Below are 20,829 nucleotides of genomic sequence, written 5' to 3'. Positions count from 1 at the left end.
TAACCCCAATTGCCTTGCAAAACAAAACAAAAAAAAAAGTTGCTCTTTTAGGTAATTGCCTCCCATAGAGATGGAATGAAACCATATCAATTCACGCCAATTAGATTGAGGAATATTTGAATCACTGAAAATCTAAATTACAAAATAAAATAAATATAGCTGTATAACTTGCAATTATATAAGTGAACTATTTGAATAACTACTCAAAGTAGAGGGAATTCAAAGTGTAATCTGAAAAGATGAAAAATATTTGTCAAGGTCATTTTTAAATGTAGGATAAACATAATACAATAAGTTTACTCTGTTCATTTGCTTACAAATCACTTTCTTTACTAGAAGCTTCATTCGTCCAATCCAGGTCAAAATACAAATTTCTAGATCAGTGAGATCTGAGTGGACACACACATGCATGTATATGTATACATATGTGTATATAATACACACATGTATGAGTATATACACATTTGTGCATATGTGCACATCTATATGCATATTATATATCTGTTATAGAATTATCACTATTCTATCTTTAAGACATAATTCATCATAGATATATTATCATTATATAATTAATATATTCATTATAATTTCAAAGTACTCATGTTACAATTATTTTATTATTGTTCTTGGCTTCAATGAAGATAGATAAGAAGAAATTTTCCCCCATTCTTTTGAAGGGCTGGAAATCTATGAGAGTAAAATGCTGCATATAATGTTAGACTTTTAAAAATATATTGGGTGATTTTATGTAGTATTTAAACTTTCCTATTTTTTTCTTGTTTATTATAAAGAATGGTTCTTTTGAGGGGAAGAGAGAAAGCCAATATGAAAATATGATGCTGATATGAAATCTAGATGATGGAAAATCAAAAGATAACAATAAAATTTTATTTTTTAAAATAAGGTGATATAAATTTGAAGAATTATATTTTAAGAACCATTCTATAAGTAATTCTGTGGAAAGAATGATATTTTAAAACTGACAGTCTGGAGATGGTACAGAGAAACTTTAAGAATACAAAGAGAAGAAATTTCACTCTTGGGAGAATTGCTCTCATTCTTTTTTATGGAGAAATAGTATAAAGAGAATTCCTTGAAGATTCTGTGAAAGGAATAGAGAGTTTTAACTGTAATCTGGAGGATTACCTATTATGATAAGAGAGAAACTGTGAAAGAAAAAGGGGAAAATATTATTCCTTGAATGAATTTAGTTTAGCATTTGTGCTGAGAATAAATAAGAGGATACATGATACTTTGTAATTTTGAGCACTGAAAGGTAAAACTGTGTTCCAGAAGTGAGAAGTGTAACAATGAAGAGTAGAGGTGGCTTTGGCTATGATCGTTCTCACAATTAAAACATCGTAATTATGCTTTTATGATATTATTCATTACATAGTTAATAAATTGCATATCTAGTAATTTTAATATTTCTTTAGGCCTAAGAGATTGGGGTTTTGATATAGAAAAGTAAGGGCTTATGGGGAAAAGAATTAATATAACCTATTAAATTAATAATATTTAAGAAACTGAAATGAGAGATCAGAACTAATTTATTTAGTACAGATAAAGGCTGTAACTCTAGAAATTAATAAGGAAATAATGAAATATATTCTAGGAATTTCAATGATAAGAAAGAATAGATTGAAAAGTAACCATCCCCACAAGTGAGAATAGTTGAGCCTTATAACAATTAATGCATCAATATTTTATTAAGATATAAATATTTTTGTTCTACATATCCCTACATACATGTGTGTACAGGTATTATTTAGTGTGTTTTATAATATAACACTAGAATTGTCATAATTAAAATATGAATACATCTTCCAAATGACTTGAACCCACATCTCCTGACTTCTATCCCACATGGATCATAGCAATGCATACATTTTCTACAGCTTTGCTCAAATAAATAGGCAAACAAATATTATTCTGTTTCTTAATTGCTAGACACATCTTACTGAGGAAACACCTGGTATGTTTCTAAGCTTAATATATTTCTTTCTAGTTCATACTTTCTATGTAGAAAGAATAGTATTTATGGAGATTATGTGTCTTTATTATGTAGATTATTATGTCTTTTCAGATGTGGCTGGAAAGGAAGTTTGCACAGATACCATTACAGTTTTTCTACCTACCCTCCTCCAAGAAAAATTTGATCCTGTCATAAGGTGAAATAGAAATTTGGGGCTACAGTGAAAGAACTATGGGAAATGAATATGAACCACTACATAGAATTCCCAATCCCTCTATTTTTGTCCACTTGCATTTTTGATTTCCTTCACAGGGTAATTTTACACTATTTCAAAGTCCGATTCTTTTTGTGCAGCAAAACAGCTGTATGGATATGTATACATATATTGTATTTAACATACACTTTAACATATTTAACATGTATTGGTCAACCTGCCATATGGGGGAAGGGGGGAGGGGAAAGGAGGAGGAAAATTGGAACAAAAGGTTTTGCAAATGTCAATGCTGAAAAATTACCCATGCATATATCTTGTAAATAAAAAGCTATAATTAAAAAAAGGGGAAAAAAAGAAATTTGGGGCTAGCCATCATATATCTTCAAAGAAAGGATACCAGGCTTGTATTTTAATTATCCACTATCCAAAATAATATTAGTTTTTTGGAAATTATTTTTTAGGTTCAAGATAAACTCTTGATTACTATACTTTAATGAGAAAGGAGAACTTCAATCCATATGTCCAAAATTCAGCTTCCTATCAAACACCAATTACTCAATGTATATATCCAGTGAATATCAAAAGAAAAAATATCCAAGTCAGTAGCAAAGTAGATATGAGAGATGAACACAGAAGAGAATATATCAGACAATCCAAAGAGTGAATGAGCTCTTCTTCTGGTAGCAAGATACCAGATTAACTGAGACAGAAGAGTTCCATATTTCACTCAAAGGGAATGCTCTAAAGTCTCTAGGAATAGGTACATGATCCTTTACATATCAGCTTCTTCCACAGGTCTTTCTCTTCAGGAATCTGAAGAAAATCTAGAACCATATGTCTCTCTGGCTAGTAGCCAGAAGAATGGAATCTCTTTTTGTAAGCTCATGCCAACTCCATCCCTCACATAAACATGGAGTATGGAATAATTAATTTCCATCAATGAGACAAGTCCAATGTAAATGGCCTTTGAAACTGGTTTTATGTAAAATATAGGATATAGACTAGATGATCTCCATGGTCCTTCCCATCTTTAAAATGCTATGATCCAACATTCTTATTAAAAAGTTAAAAAAAAAAAAACACCGGATGATTCAGTCCAATATTTCAAAAGATCTGCTCTCTAAATGGATTCAAGAACAAAATTCTTTCATGCCTCTGTAGATTGTTGTATGAATTATTGTGACCAATCTTATGGTGATAATCTCTAAATTTAAATTGGTTATTTTTCAAATGACAGACACATTTTATCACTATGGAAGTATGGTGTAGACCCAGGTTCAAAACCAGACATTGAACCTTAATAGCTTTGTGATAAAAGGTTAATTGTTGAACCTCTTTGAACAAGAATTTTTTTAAACCATAAAATGGAAATAATAAGGCATGTGATATATACCTCAAAGAGTTATTAGGAATCAAAACTAGTACTATAGTTTTATTAATATTTATTAATATATAGTTTTATTAATAATATTAATTAATAAATAATTGATATTTAATATATAATAAAATTAATCAGTAAAAAAAGTACCTCTACTAATGCAATTTGGTACCTTCTTTGTTTTTGAGATTTGCATGGAATACTAAAAGGCTAAATGACTTTCTTATAGCTACCAGCTAGTATGTCAGAATTAAAAACCCAGAGTTCAACACCTACCTCTATTCACTATACCACTTTTTTGTCCAGTCAATCATGTCCAACTCTTTATGACTAGATTTGTGTTTTCTTGGCTGAGATACCAGAGTGGTTTTCCATTTCCTTCTCTAACTCATTTTACAAATGAGGAAATTGAGGCAAACAGGGTTAAATGACTTGCCTAAACTCATATAGCTAGTAAGTATTTGAAGTCTGATTAGAATTCAGAAGATGAGTCTTTCTGATTCCAGACGAGTACTCTATCCATTCTATTCTCTGAAAAATAAAACATATGTACATTGTTGTTGTGATACTTCAATGAGATTTACTATGTCTTTGTATGGTTTTTTGTTCTTTTTGTTTTGTTTTCATCTTTTTTAGTGATGTGATAATTGCTTCTAATACTAATAAAGCTTTTTGGGTTGGTAGGACCCACTAGAGTTTGTACACATATACATTCATCTCTATCTTCTTGACTATAAAGAGTCATTGAAAAAAAAATCCAAAGAATTCTCACCTAACCCATAAATACTCGAGATAACACTCTTCCTTCCCCTGTGAATCAAACATTCCCAAAGAACTTAACCAGTCCTTCATACTTAAAGCACTAATATAGTTAAAAGTCCCAAGAAAAGGAGACTGCTAGAGTCAACCTTTTTCCTGAGATCCAAACAGTCTATATAACTCACAATTTTAGTGTAAGGCAAGGTCAAGGTTTCATCTCCTCCATCATGGCTCCATTTCTATTATACCACAGTTTCTGTTTAGTATTATAGTTCTGTTTGGCTTGATAATTTGGAATTAATCAGGAACTTCCTTTTTCTCTCCAAAAGACTTAGCATAGGAGTTCCTGCCACTCCACTGCTGCCTCCAAGTGATTCTTTTTCTCTGGCTATTGCTGCCTTTTTGTCTTAGGTTCATATCATTCCTCTAGAATCTGCTACTTTACCATTGCCTCTCCTCCACTGCTACCTTGGGGTCCAATAGGTTTCCTGAAGGAGGGCTGTTCAGATAATCAGTTTCTTTCCTACAAACACATACCCTAGAGACTCAAATCTCTCTTCTATCTTCCTCTCATCTCTGGTTATACTTCCAACCTGAGATTTTGCCACTGAGTCCAGATGCTGTAGAGGAGACAGTAAGGCTGGTGACTTCACACAGCTTACCCTCACTTAAATCCAACTTACTTGCATGTCATCGTATCACCTTCATGATGTCGTGATCCTTTTCAAGAGTGAAGGACAAATACAATGGTTATCCTTCCAGTGTGTAGCTACAAACCTAGTCTAACAAGGATAAATTTAGGCTAAAATAATATCCCAGAATACAATTCACTAGGCATAAATATGCTATTGGTAGGCCGACAAGCACATAAGGCTCATTCACTCATGTTCCATCAAAGAATACAAAAGCAAAGTCTTAAATGTAGTATGGCCATACCTTGTTATAGGGAAATCTCTTCAGACGTTGAACAAAAACCTTACACTTTAACCTAAGTTTTCTAGGCTCCCCTTTGTTACATCTTTCATTTATATCAGTGATTGTTATTGTTAATTCAATCATTCAGTTGTGTCTGACTTTATCTGATGCCGTGAACAAAATCCATAAGGTTTTCTTGGCAAAGATACTGAAATAGTTTGCCATTTCCTTCTCTAATGTGTTCCCATTTTACAGATGAGGAGATGAGGAATGGAGGCAAATGGGGCTTGTGACTGGCCCAAGATCACATGACTAGCAAGTGTCTGAGGCCAAATTTTAATTTAGATCTTGCTGACACCAGGTCTGGTGTTCTATCCATTGTACCACCCAGCTGCACTATGGTATCTACCCACTAGCTGTCTCTACCCATCATCTCTAACAGAACACTCTGCTACTCCATAGTAGCCCAGCTTCTGCTTGGGTCAAATAAATGCTATATTAGGGGAAAACCCAAGGCTCTCTGAAAAATCTGATTCCTTAACTGACTTAATGACATTTAACTTGTGTTTTTCCCCCCTAAATGACAGCCTTATCTTTTTAGGGTAATAGTGTTAATTTTTCCGCAGGGAAGTAAATTTCACAACATCCACATTTTTAATATTCTTATGTCAACTGCAAAAACTCAAAAGCACTAATGCTTATATAGGAAGACATGTATTAAAGCTGTCCCTGAGAATAAAAATTGAAAGAGAATTAATATAATTTGCACGTCTGAAGTTTATGCAACTGCCTGGAGTCTTTGGAAAGGGTTAAAAATTGATTTAAATTTTATGCATGCCAAAAAATTACTTTGGTGTGTTTTGAAATGTATAAAGCCAATATGAAAGAACCACTGGCTGATACTTTTGCCCTATTCTGCCCAGAATATTTCAATGACTCCCCACTGAATAAAGTTCTAATTCCTTAGACTGATATTCTAGGCTCTTTGCCACCTGGCACTTCAGAATCTCAAAGCTGAAAAAGACCTCAAGGCCACTTACTCTGACCAGTATAAAACAAGAATCAAAACAAATGATTATCCAGTTTTCTATTGAAAACCTTAAATGAGTGGAAGATTACCACCTCACCCAGACAACCTACTCTGCTTTTGAATTATTCTATCATGAGGCTGTCTTTCTTTCCTTGAAGCTTATTTAGCCCTGTCTTTCTACAATTCACTATTCACATCCACTTCTTCTAATTCTGCCATTTGTGTCCAATTCAAGTAAACATCAGTCATTCAGTCGTGTCTGACTTTATCTGATTCCATGAACAAAGTCCATAGGATTTTCTGGAGTAGTTTTCCATTTCCTTTTAATGTGTACCAATTTTATAGATGAAGAATTCAGATAAACAGAGTTTGTGACTTGCCCAGGATCACAAAGCTAGTGTCTGTGGCCAAAGTTGACTTAGATTTTCCTGACACCAGATTTGGTGTTCTATCCATTGCACCACCCAGCTGCAGTGTGTTATCACATGATTCTACATGACTCTACCTAATTAACAAGAAATTATTAAGTATTTACTATGTGCCAAGTAAAGTGTTAAGCACTAGGAATACAAATAAAGGAAAAATGACATTAATAAAATATTTTTAAAATATATAGAAAGTAAAAAGAAGTTCAGAAAGATATGGACAAGCAAGAAAACATAATTATTATTATTACTTGTATTAATAATTAGGCAGCACATTAAAGCATAAAGCCTGGAATTAGAAAAACCTCAGTTCAAACCTAGCATCATACTAGCCTCTGTTTGCCTCTCATCTATAGAGCAGGAATAGTAGTAATAAGCACCTACTTCCTAGAGTTGTTGTGAAGATCAAATGAGATAATAATTGTAAAGTACTAAAATTATAAAATTAAAATTATTAAAACAGCACCATGCCTAGCACATAGTAAGTGCAACATAAATATTAGCTATTATTATTATTTATTATTGTTAATATTATGTACTTTAAAAATCAATCTGCAGGGGCAACTATTAACTCAGTGGACAGAGGACCAAACCTGGAATCAGGAGAATCTGAGTTCAAATCCAGCCTCAGATACTTACTAGTTGCATTATCCTGGGTACTCATTTAACACTGACTACCACACACATACACACACACACACAAAATAAAACCATATATTGAGTTTCATATGAATTTGATTTTTCTATTTTCATATATGGAAATTGTAAAGGGCTGAAACTTTGAATAGGTGCACTTGAATCAGACAACTGAGCACTTAAGGCTAATTACTTATTGGACAATGATTCTATTAGCAGGTTTGGAATTGCTCTTCTCATAGTTAATTCTGGCTCAATGGTTGGGGTTAAGAGAATGATAGGTAAGGATTGGGGGTGGGGTGAGAGAGGCAAGAGAACTGTACTTGGCCTCAGGATGAGGAGGAGAAAAGTGTGGAGATTCTAGAGTCTAGAATCAAGGAGGGATTCTTGGCAAAACTCCTGGCAGTTTTGTCCATCTCCTTCACTTCTCCCCCTAAAGACTCTCATCCTGCTCATCCTGACTCTGGCTGATCCTGAGGCCTCCAGGGAGCTAGCTTAGACTTTACAGGAAATGATCTTGTCTGTTAATAGTTATTAAGTTCATCATTAGGCAGCTAGGTGGAACAGCATATAGATCATTGAAACTGGAATCAGAAGAATGTGAGTTCCAGTCCAGTCTCAGACAATTAATAACTGTGTGGACTTGGGCAAGTTATTTATCCATTATTTGTCTCAGTTTCCTAAGCTTTGAAAAGGGGATAATAAAAGCTAATATCTAATATCTTGGTTCAGTGCTTTGTATATATGAAGTGCTTAATAAATGACTACTGACTATTGAAGGAATGAAATTTGAGCACTATATCTGAATAATTATTAACTAAATTATCATTTTGGATCTTAATTTATGGATATAAGGGTGTTACAAGAGATGCTTTTATAAAGAAAAAACATAGTTTATCATCAAATGTGTTTTAGTTTATAACTGCCTACAAAAAATCCATTATTAGAAAAAGATGTTTTGCCCATATCAATGGCAGGACAAAGCAAAGAATCAAATAAAATTTAAAATATAACATGGTTTGGCTAAAATATGACAATACTAAGTATGTTTGAATTATTCCACATACTTTTAAATGCTACATATGTGTAAGTCATTTTATATCTGTTTATTGTGCTTTGGAGTAGACAAGAGTTTAAGACATAGAAGCTTAAAATTTAGTTGAAAAGAAAATGTTAACTAACAATACAAGATTTTATATATTATGGAAAAATATATGAGCCATCTATTCAATAGTCTCCAGTGGCTTCTATAACCTACAGGGTCATATATAGAAACTCTTCTGTTTGTCATATAAAGCTTTCTGTAACTTATTCCCATTTGATCTTCATAGTCTTATTATATATTATTTATTTTCATGAATATTGCAGTCCAGTTAAACTGTCCTTACATATGGAATTCCATTTCTATTCTGGGCCAGTTTTACCTTAGACCAATCTAGAGATTCAGATTTAGACTCAGAATATGATGAGATACTCATGGTCAATGAAAACGCAATAAAAATAGCTTTACTGATTACAAATGGTAAAAAAATTAAATATATTTAATTAATATATAATACCTAATAATATAATTTAATATATTAGATAGTCTAACTCACTTTGATAACCAACCGCACTAGATCAAGAAGGTATTGCCCAAAAGGAGTTTGACAAAACCTCCAACCCAATTTAATGAATTAATCAATATTTATTAAGCATCTATTATGCATCAGGCATTATGTTAAGTGCTAAGGATACAAAAAGAGGCAAAAGACAATTCCTGCCTTCAACTGGCCTTTTTATGAATCAGGCAGCAAAGAAATTAAACTAATAATGATCTTGAGTATGGCCTCTATACCCCCTTAAACAGAAACTCAGTCTACATTAAAACAAAAATTACCATTCATACTGCAATCTCTCATCTCTGTACCTTTGCAATAGATATCTCCAGTGTCTGGAATGTACTCCCTCCTCACCTCTAACTTTTAGAATTCTTAACTTCTTTCAAGGCTCAGCTTAAGTGCCAGGTTCTTGAAAGTATTCCTACATTCTTCCAGATGATAATGACTATCCTACAAAAACTATTTTGTTCCTATTTTCTCTATGTCTATATATGAATATATACATATATATCCATACACCCATATTTATATTTATATATGGTCATAATATCTCTCTTTGATAAAATATAAGCTCCTTGAGGATAGAAACTGGTCACTCTATCTGTAGCACTTAATAAATGTTTGCTATTGATTGATTTAAGGAAGGATGATATCAAGAGCTGAAGTGTGTGTGCTAAAAAGATTTCTTTGAGTATGTGGGTTTTGACCTGAACTTTGGAGTATAGCTGTCATTTGAAGAGCTTGGCAGGAGGGAAAGGGAGAGGGAAAAAGTGAGAGAGGAGAGAGAGAGAAAGTGAGGGAGAGGAAGAGAAAGGGAAAGAGAGGGAGACCGAAATACAGAGCCAGAGAATTAACAAGAACAAAGAGATCAAGACAGATAATCAGATACATAAAGACCAAACAGAAACAGAGACCAGACAGAGACAGAAACAAAGAGAATTATCAAGAGCACAGGTATGGTCAGGAAGAGGATTGAAGCCAAAGATAATGGTATTAATTTTAGGGTAAGGTCCTTTTCAGACCTTTACTGGCATCAGTTGCATATGACAAGGCTAGAAATGTGGTTAGACTGGTAGCAGACTCAGTAACCGTGCCTCCTAGACTTAGCTGGTCTCGGGGCTCCCCATCCCTCTCTCATCAACACAGGAGAAGAAAATAGACTTAATAACCATTACTTGGCTTCTATTCCAATTTAGCCTTCAGAGATTGACTATTAGGAAGTATGGAATGCTTGCCATAAATGAGGATGAGGGCTGTGACAGAAAGATTCAACCCTTGGATTGAGGGGAAAAAGAGGAATAAAAGCTTAGACCCAATATCATTAAGTACCAGGGAGAATTTGGTTTTTAAAGGATTAGGAGCTGGGATTGAAATTTTTATTCTGTGGGGGAGCTGAGAAGTCCTGGTAGCTAAGATTCTGAAGGAACAAGAAAACCCTGTATGGAAGGGCTTCTGCCATTTCTAAAAGAAAATGGAAAAATCTAGAGGTTTTAAACTTTTAAAAAATCATGGCATTGCCTGATTGAGAGTGCAAGATTTCAGCCTAGACAGAAGCAAGACAATGAGTTTGGCAGAGCAGAAACTGACAAGAAAGACTACAATCTGGTTGAATGGCATCCTGCAGATACTCTGAAACCATTCCAGCATTTACACCCCTCCATGCATGAGTCCTGACTACACATGAACATTAATACATGTTGCTATTCTTCCTGCTGATGCTACATTTACAGGAGAGTATGCCCAGATTTATCTGAAAATATTTTGTTGCTATTTTTATGACCACACTATTACATTAAATGTCTTTGCTTTGATCTTATATTCCTTGGCTGAGTATTAAAGGTAAATATGTCAGACAAGGATTGTGAACTATTTTTTATGGTCAAGGCATTTGTATCTCAGATTAAGTCCAAAAATTCCTGTCTCTCCCACCCACTTTTTCTCTTCCCCGCCTTTATGAAAGTATGAGTACAATTTTACTTATTAAAAATGTGTTTCAATTTAAGGTAAAAGTAGTAGGAATGCAAATAATGGCTGCTTACATAAACACATAATTTTAAACTTGATAGGATTTAGAATACAACAAATGTGCTCCTCATTCTGTTCCACATAGCTAGGTATAGGGTTCAGGTAACTCTCTTTTATAACCCTAATTCTGGCTCTAATCAAGGGGTCCAGGTATTTAAGGAATGAGTGGATACTAGGAGTCAAGGAGAGTAAGATCAACTATATAGGGGCTCAAGACAAAGAACAAGGGATAAACAGTTATCAAAGGATAGGAATCCAAGATATCAAGTGAGTGAAATCAAAAGCCCAATAATTATCAATTATTGTGAGATAAGGCTTGTCTGATACATGTATTCCTTACCTATTTTCTGGCAAGATATCTTTGTGTGTGGGTGACTGGACCCTACAGTTAAGTGTAAACAAAGCTGCTATTGCTGATTTGGGTGAGAGAGAGCACACAGAGAAGAAATGAGTTGCAGGTAGATTCTGACATATTGGCTTTGGGGATGGTAGTGACCCTTCAAGGTAAGATCTAGTAGAAATAAAAACTCATTGTTCCTTTTCAGAACAGTAAACATCAGTTGGTTCTACTATCAGTTCCATTAATCACCCATCTGTCCATAAGTTGCCTGGCATCAGTCATCCACAAGACTAAAAAAAAAGACATAGTATTTAAAATAAATATGGTTCTATTTCACAGAAAAACAAAGACAAGATTCTACTTTCTGTCAAACAAGAAGAAAAATGAAGTAATTTTTCTTAGTTAATTTGAATCATTGCTATTCCATTCACACACTTGATAAATAGTCCAATTTTCTTGGGACTGTGACTGTTCAGTGAATTTGTCTATTACCTATTGTACACAAATATACTATATAAAATGATAACAATTATCTCAAGCTGCATAACAGCCTTCACTTTTTGCAGGAAATCAAAATGAGCCAATGTAGTTTAACATATTTAAGAAGAAACTTTTTTTTTTCACAAGCAACTTCAATTTCCTCTAAAGAAATGAATGTATCTAAATAAGAAGGCTAACTACTATTTTTCTAAACGGAAGCAATTGCAGAGTGGAAGCTGTGCTTCTGATTTCCAGGCTTCAGCATCATATCCCAGCTGCAGTCTCTTTCCTGAAACATTCTCAGATACTGGAGCCTCCTCAAACTGGAATATCCATTCCCACCTGTGGTCTGCTCACCTTGGAACATCCCTCCAATATGCCCACCCTTTTCTCCCACTGGAAAATTCTCCTCAGTACTCTCATTTTAGAGAGAGGTCCAGGCTAGCCAAATTTAATTTCCCTCCCTTTTGTGCTTCCCACTTCCAAGACTTCAACACTATGCCCCAAATATGCAGGGACCCTCATTTCTCTTCCTCTTCAGAAAATACTTCAATGTCTGGTATATTATCCTGCCAGGTGATCTTCATAATTTTCCTAAGACAATTCAAAAGGAAGCAGTTCAGTTTCTTGGTATGGTACAGGTACACTGCTAGGTTTCCTGGGTATACAACAGTGAGATCAGCACAATGGTTCTGTAGACCTTCAATTTGGTAGTTAGTCTAATATCTCTCCCCTCCCAGACTTTCCTTGGAAACCTCTCAAACACTATTAATAACTCTGGAATTGCTCATTATCAACATGGACATCCATGAAAATAATACTGCCAAGGTTAGTGCACTTATTCATAGCATTGGAAACTTTTCCATTTGCAGTAATTGATGGCTCCACATATGGATGGTGTGATGCTAGCCGATGGAATACCTTTGTTTTCTTTGTGTTCATTGTTAGATCAAAATTAGCACAAACAGCAGAGAATTGATCCATATTTTGTTGCATTTTTAGCTTCAGAGGATGTAGTGAAGTTTTTTTCTCAAACTAAACTTCCAAGTATTCAAATTCTGTTGCAGAGAGTGGAATTCCATTGGACTGGGCACATTGTTCTAATGCCAATTGTATCTTTGCCAAAAAGAAAAAGCAGGAACTCACATGGTAGTTAGAAAAAGCAACACAAGGAAACTTTCAAGGTCTCTCTCAAGAACTTTAGAATTGGTTGTATGACCTGGGAGACACTGGCACCGAACTGCCCAATATGGTGTGCCCTTATCAGAGATGCTCTATGAGAAGAGTAGAATTGATGTAACTCAGAAGCAACATGAAATATACAAAATTAGAGAATCCACCCCATTTGTTCATGTGGACTATTTGTGTTTGACCTGTGGCAGAGCATTCTGAGCTTGTGTTTGTCTGATCAGCCACAGTCATACTCATTATAACTCACCTCTAACATAGTAATGTCATTCTGTCCTCTTTGAGAACAAAGGACAACCATCAGCCTTTGCTATTATAGTATATTAAAATAAAATAATATAAAATTATCAGGAAACTCCTGTCTTTCTTTTTGCCTATATTTGTATCACCAGATCTTACAACAGTATCACACATAATAAGAGTTTAATAATTAACTGTTGCTTTTCTTGGAGAAATGGTCCATTTTATGTGTTACACCCCCCCCCTCCCCCCAGGAAAAGGCCTCAAAAGGAAACAGAAAAGTACATTATCCATATTGTGTTCTGTGAAGCTGAAGGGACTCATTTAAAAACAAGTTTGACCATCTCACTTTTCCTTCCAAGGCCCGTTTTCTCATCTGCATTAGAGATACCAGTACAAATTGTCATTCAATTTCTGTGATGTTCTTTTTCCAAAACACAGCCAGGTGATAAAAGAGTTCAGATCTTTTATTGTGTGTCCTTCAATATAGCCCGGTTAGCTCAGAGGCCTTTCTCTGCCTGATTCCAAGAGCTCCGTCCGAAATGTCTCCAAATCCAAAGGTTTGTCCTTCCAACTCCAGCCAGCACCAAGGTAGAAGAAGCAATGAAATCTCTCTGGCCTCAAAGATAGGGCTTGTAGGCTTTCTTCCAGAGTGCTCTTCTCCGACTCTCCAACCTCTGGGAATGTTCCCAAGTAAACTCTCTCTAGATCCCAAGAAAAACTCTCTCAGGAAAACTCCCTCAAGCTCTAAGAGCTTCCTGTATATATATGATCCTTCAAGGGTTAACTCCTCCTTCTGGAGAGAGAGGGATTCTGGGTTATCTCCCAGAGTGCTCTCTGGCCCTAAGGGAGGTGTGAATTCGGATATCTCATACTAAGCCTGAAATCTCCCAAACGTGTGATACTTATGAGCTTTCTAAAGGTGTGAACACAAGCATTGTTTCCATCAGTTGTACTTAGTACCTTGTTTCAAGTTCTGGCCCAAAATATCTCCTTCTAAGATCAAATCAATCATATTGAACCATGACAAATTAGACAGTTATTTTCTCTGTCAACTCCAATGGCTTAACAGTTTGTAAAGATTCCAACAAATTTCATAATCTATTAAACCATAAAATTTTTAAATTCCTTAAATCAAGAAAAAAAATTCTATAACATGGAAAAAATATACAACATATCTCAATTAGTCCCAATGTGTTATAAAATGGAAAATAGAGTATTATAGGATCACCTACAAAATATAATTGATGAAGTTCTAAGAAAGCAATTTAGAAAGTGAAAAACTCACAAAAGGTGTTATCATAACCACGAGGAGCACTTTATTGTCCTAAAAAGGTACATAGGCTAATTAAAATGATTAGGCAATGAGTTGTGAGGGAAGGAGGAGTATTTAAAGGACAGAGGCAACAATTAAGGACAGGGTCTAGAAAATTAGGGAGGAATTAGGGAGTATCCTAGTCAAGAACACACTCTCATGCACATTGTGTCTACATCAGCAAGACTACATGATGGGATACCAGGAAGTGGGGCATGCTAATATAGGATAATGAAGATGCTTTGGTCACAAAGATTATTTGTAAGGTAAGGATATTTCCAATGCATCTGTTCAGGGGTAGAAAAGTCCTTTATCTATAGGATCCTTTGTGTTGAGCAAACCTTGGTCATGCTGACAAGATAGCAATGTCAGGAATTTGATATCCCTTTGTGTGTGTAATAAGGCATTACAATTCACATAATTCTTGACAGTGACTGCACCACATCACAACTATCCTGTGTTATGCATTTGACTTACTTGAAATTAAATGAACAAATTAAATATGCAATATTTTAGTTGCCTTCTTAGCCATCTGAAGAAGTTTGAAGGTTAGTTATAAGTGGTACAGTTTTCCTTAAAAGGTTGTTAGGGTAAGCATCACAAAATTTTAGATTGGAAAGATGCTGACTGAGAGACATCAATGATAATAATAATAATAGCATTCACATAGTGCTTTACAAGTATTATTTAATTTTTTTTCTTAAAATAACCCTGAGAATATAGGTACTATTATTACTTATTCTCTTTTATAGTTGAAGAAACGGGCAGATAGAGGTTAAATAATTTAGCAAATATTTGAGGCTGAATTTGAACTCAGGTCTTCTTGATTCAAGTTATATCCACCCTAGCCACATTACTGCCTCAAAAAAAAAATAATAAAAAAATTAGAAGATCATGAATAGTGTACAAATGAAAATTTTCACTAAATCCCAGGAATACTAAAGCAGAGCTGGACCTAGACCAAGTTGTAAAGTAGATGTTCAGATGTTTAACCCTAGTCAAACCTAGCCTAGCATGGGTGAGAAACTATACTGTAGTAAACTGCAATCCTCATCCCTAGATGAAGTGATAGTCTCTAAGGAGCTTCCAATTTTATTCTTGATAACTGCCAATGTAACAAGCAGAGATGTTCCAGATCATCCCACTGATCTCAAGGGACAGGGCAGTCTTTTGAAAAACAGCCATCAGTGCATCTATATGTTTGATAATTTTATTATGTACTCCAGTTGTGAGGTTGTAAAGAAGCAGGTGTTTCTTGAATTTTATTCATCTTTCCCTTTTCTCTTCTCTCCCTGTGTTCTCCTGGTAACATCAAGCGCTGCTTTGAAGGAGAAAGATGACAAAAGAGCTTGTGTGATTGGTAGTGGGAGAGGTAGAGGAATGTAAGAAAGCAGAAAAAAAGATTGAATTGTCCCACCTGTTTTAGTGAGAGGCGGTGTATGTGTATGTGTTGGGAAGGATGTTATGAGTGGGCAGAATGATGGGCTAGAGTACTGCTCCTGACAATCTCTCTGAAAAAAGGGAACTACCTCCCTTACATGCTAGTTGGAAGGGAAGTGTTCCATAACCCTCAACATCTATGTGAGTTATCATTATGAGTTGACTGTATATTTGAACATTTTAACACCAAATAGTGGAGCAACCCTCTTCTTGCTGCTACTTCAATGTCAGTAATAGTTTCAGCCTAGCATAGATATGTCTAGTGACTAGATCAAGGATGACAAATAAAAGAGAGCTGTTCATTAGACAGCCTCACTTGGCTAATGACTCTTTGAGAATGGAATGGCTCATGCATGTGTGTGTGTGTGTGTGTGTGTGTGTGTGTGTGTGTATGTCTGTATGTAGGGGAGTTATCTACATGTATATGGGGGAATGGTTATGTACCATTAATATGCTAATTAATAAAAGGATCCCATCTTTATTTGATTTCCATCTAATTATCTCAGTAGATGTATTAGTTTCTACTTCATTGAATAAAATACTAGAAACCAAATGGGGAAGGAAAGAAACAAGGAAGGAAGGAAGGAAAGAAGGAAGGAAGGAAGAAAAGAAAGGAGGAAAAAAAGAAAGAAGGAAAAAAGGAATGAAGGAAGGAAGGGAAGGAATAGGAATAGGAAAGAAGGAAGAATAGAAGAAGGAAGAAGAGAGAAAAGAAAACAAGGTAAAGAAAAAGGAAAGAGAATGAAAGAAATGGACATTTTTCTTAATTTCAACAATAAAAATGAAAAAAAAAAATCCATGGCATGAATAAATGATCATGAGGTAGATGAGCATTCTCTATTTTCACAGAGAAAAGCACCAGCAAAAATGTTTGGTAGGAATTAAAGATCATTATTTTAAAAATTGCTCCAAAATACATATCCCAGAATAATATGATTCATATTACATTTTGTTCTAGAGTCATTGGTGTTAGGCCAATCTTGAAATGCACTGATAAAAGCTAAAGAAAGCTATTTGGCGAAAACATTTGTCAAGTAAGATTAATATAAAAATTCCAATATTGCAATGTATCACTTTCAATAAGTCATTTCCTCTCTAGCCCTTAGTTAACTTATATCTGTAAAATGAGAGTTGAACTAGAACTTTATTTTGGTCCAAACCACTAATTTCTTTGGTATAAACTAAAGAACTACTAGTGCACAAGCTCCCTCTATCAATGCAAATAAGCAACTGCCTTATAACTTTTAGTCTTTTAATTATATATTTTTAAATTTCATTAAATAAATAAATTACATGTAAAAATTTTTAACATTCATTTTTAAAAATTTTATTCCAAAAGCTCTCTCTCCTTTCCTTCTTCTACCCCTTGAGAAGATAAGCAATATAATATTGATTATACATGTAAAGTCAATTTTTAGTCTTCGATAATTACTTGAGATCACTCAGAAAAGACAGATTCTTCCCACAAACATATAGCCAGTATGTATTAAATTTGAACTACAATACAGTAAAGAATACTAAATATGTAGTCACAGGACCAAGATTCAAATTTTGTTTTGCTATTCATTACTTGTATAATTGAGCAAATCATTTAACTTTTATTGGGCCTCGGTTTTCTCAACCATAAGTGATGATTGGATTAGATGGTATTTAAAATTCCTTCCAGCTCAAGATGTATAATTTTATTGTAGCAAATCCCAGAGGCTCCTTCTTGATTCTCACTTAGACTGATAGGTTGGGTCCCGAAAGGGAGGCTAACTACTTCTTTGGTTAAGGTTCCAGGAACAACTTTAAAAGACTAGGGTTGATTTTTAATACTGTCAGTCATAACGCCCACCAATGGACCCCATACTAGTTATCAGTTATGGCAGAATTGATTAGCTTGGAAAAGGGAGTTATCTGTTAAGTGATATAATAAGAAAAGTTAGAACATGTGAATGGTGGATGATTTCAGTTGGGTATTTATTGCACAGGTAACTGACTCCACAAAGACCTCTGTTTACTTTCTTCAAAATGCTAGTCCCTCACTATATAGTTTAAGTAGTTGGAAATAATGTAGTTTATATTTTCCCCATAGTTTAAAAAATAGCATCACCCTTCAATCTTATTCAGGATCTTGGTCTTTAGCTGCCTCCAGAATTTCTCCACTGAGATCAATTTTACTCATTTATGCTTTCAGGACATAATTTCCTCATTTTTAGAATCCTGAAATAGAATGCCCCAGGCAATGGCGGAGGACCAGACATTTATATAATTAGTCACTAAATGTGATAAGTATAAAACTCTCCATCTAACTCACTGATACTCTCTGCTTTTAGAAAGCACTTCATGTATGTTAAGTGCTTTTTATAATTAACATTATTCCTCTCCACGATGCTGGAGTTGCTTCATAGCGGCCATCCTGAAGCAACGAGTTTTTAGAGGCAATAAAACAGGCATTCCTATATTTATTAAAATTACTTTTCAATATTATTGCATCTATGTCTGAATTAAGAGGTTCATGAGTTTTTCAAGCCAGAAGAAAATTTAGCAATTATTGAATTAGACCGGCCTTAGATTTTTAAGGAACAGAAAAGACTCACACTCCTTATATCTCATTAGAGGGCTTATTGATAATATTTAGATATGCACACCTAGTACAGTTAGAAGATACAGTTAGAAGAGTCCTTTGAAATTATCTTGCATAACCATCTCATTTTACTCATGAAGAAAATAAGGCCTACAGAGGCTTCCTCAAACTTTTCCTGATAATACACATAGTTAATATCAGAGTCAAAATCTGAGCTCAGATGAACCTCTGATTCCAGATGAATCTTTCTCCTATTCCACAGAAATATGTATTAATTAGTTTCTAGAGGCCAGCCAAATTCTCGTTCTGATTTCTATTAGGCGAAGGACTATGTAAGGTAGTTACAGACAACAGCTCTACTCAGAATAATGATGGTAATTGTTATTCAGTTGCATCCAACAATATGTGATCCCATTTGGGGGTATTCTTGACAAAGATAATAGTTTGCCATTTCCATCTCTATTTTATAGATGAGGAAACTGAAGTAAACAAGGTTATATACCCAGAGTCACACAGATAATAAGAAGCCAGATTTGAACAGGAAGACGAGTCTTCCTCAGTCTAGACCCAGCAATCTATATCCATTGTGCCATCTATTATCTATAAAATGAAAGGTTCCCCCAGATCACAGGTTAAGAGAATGGAGTCTAATTGGACCAGAACCCACCAATCATCTAGTCCATCCCACAGGACCAGAAAAATCTTCCTTTTTATGAAACCTAATAAAACTAGTGTTTACTGTCACAAAAAGTGCAAGATGCCAACAGTTTACAAATTTATTTTTTGACCATCTTGAGAACCAACAGCTTTCTATGCCTTGTCTGTTTTGGTTTATACAATTTTGGCAGGATTAATTTCATCCTTACTAGCATTAACCTTGCTCTTTTTCCCTTTGAATGACTTCTCTCCTTTCTTTACCACTGCTTTTTGGGATTTTAATTATGGATTCATAGAAACAGGTCTGGCAGATAATTTAGGCAGAGAGGCCTACAGGTTTTAGGGAGAAAAATTTGACATCAATTATCTATCAAAGAGGAAAAAGGAAAGCAAGTCATTTAATTAAGATCAATTCCTAATTTGGAGTTCATATATTCCATCATGGCTTGATGACAAATGTCTCTAATACCTCAAAAAATTTATGAAAAAAATGAATGAGTAGAGATAGCTACGTTGTCACGAGATGAATATTAAACATGTTTCAAATCTTGGCTCTGCTGTAGGCTATTTGTACAACTTTGGGCAAATTCTTTTACCTCTCAAAGGTTCTATTTTCTTATCTTTAAAACATGGGAAGTAGACTAATCTCAAAGATTTTCTATTCTTAAAATGTAATTTTTAAAACTTTAATTGATTTTAGTTCAATAAAAGAATTGTTTTTAATTAACTGCATTGTTTTCTAAAATCCTAAAACAAAAATTTCCCTATTTTGACTAATTTCGTTTGCCAAATTATGTAAATCACAGATCAGTAAGCTTGATGTTAAACCTCAGCAAAGTTCTAAAATGAGTAAATGCATGTTTGGTTTGGGAATACTTCAAAAGGAAAAGTTTTCAAGAGAAGCCACCATTTATGAGTTGACTAATTTTTTAAAAATTCAGACAAACCATAGTTCTTTTTTTTAAACTTAGATTTTTATTTTTTTTATACCACTTGCAAATATTCCTCGCTCTGTCCTCTCCCAGAAAGCCACCCCTCATAACAAAGAATTCTTAATTCTTTTTTTAAAAATTGGATAACAGGGAATGCTGCATAATTGGAAAAGATATGAGAAATGGGGACTTCAGCAAGGGGCACTGAGCTACAAGTCAGGAGACCAGTTCTAATACAGGCTCTCTTAACTACCTTGTAACTTTAAGAAGTAAATGTATTCCTCTGGATCTCAGTCATCTCATCTGTAAGAAGAGGCAATTGGAATAGTTGATTCCGACTACCCTTTCCAGCTACAAAATTATAAGATTCTACAATTCAAAATTTTTTAACTAATTAAAATGCTTATATAATTACTGGACAGAGGCAGACTTGCTTTAAATGGGATGGGGTATCCTCAGAGTATCCAGTTTCCCATTAAACAAAGATGGATAATTTTTATCAGGAAGGACTAGTTTATCTTATCAATTTTAGTTGACAATACAATTTATTGGGTTATTGACAACCTCTAAGATCCCTTCCAAATATGAAATTCTATAGCATATTATTTACTTAAAGTGGAAGAGGTGGAGTTGATGTTATCACTCTACCCAAGGGCATGATTCATTTCCTTAGGACATCAACATTGAACTAGCAGAGGAAATTGTGGACT

The sequence above is a fragment of the Sarcophilus harrisii genome, chromosome 4 (assembly GCF_902635505.1).
Source record: "Sarcophilus harrisii chromosome 4, mSarHar1.11, whole genome shotgun sequence".
NCBI classification, from domain to species: Eukaryota; Metazoa; Chordata; class Mammalia; order Dasyuromorphia; family Dasyuridae; genus Sarcophilus; species Sarcophilus harrisii.
This window is presented reverse-complemented; position numbering follows the sequence as displayed.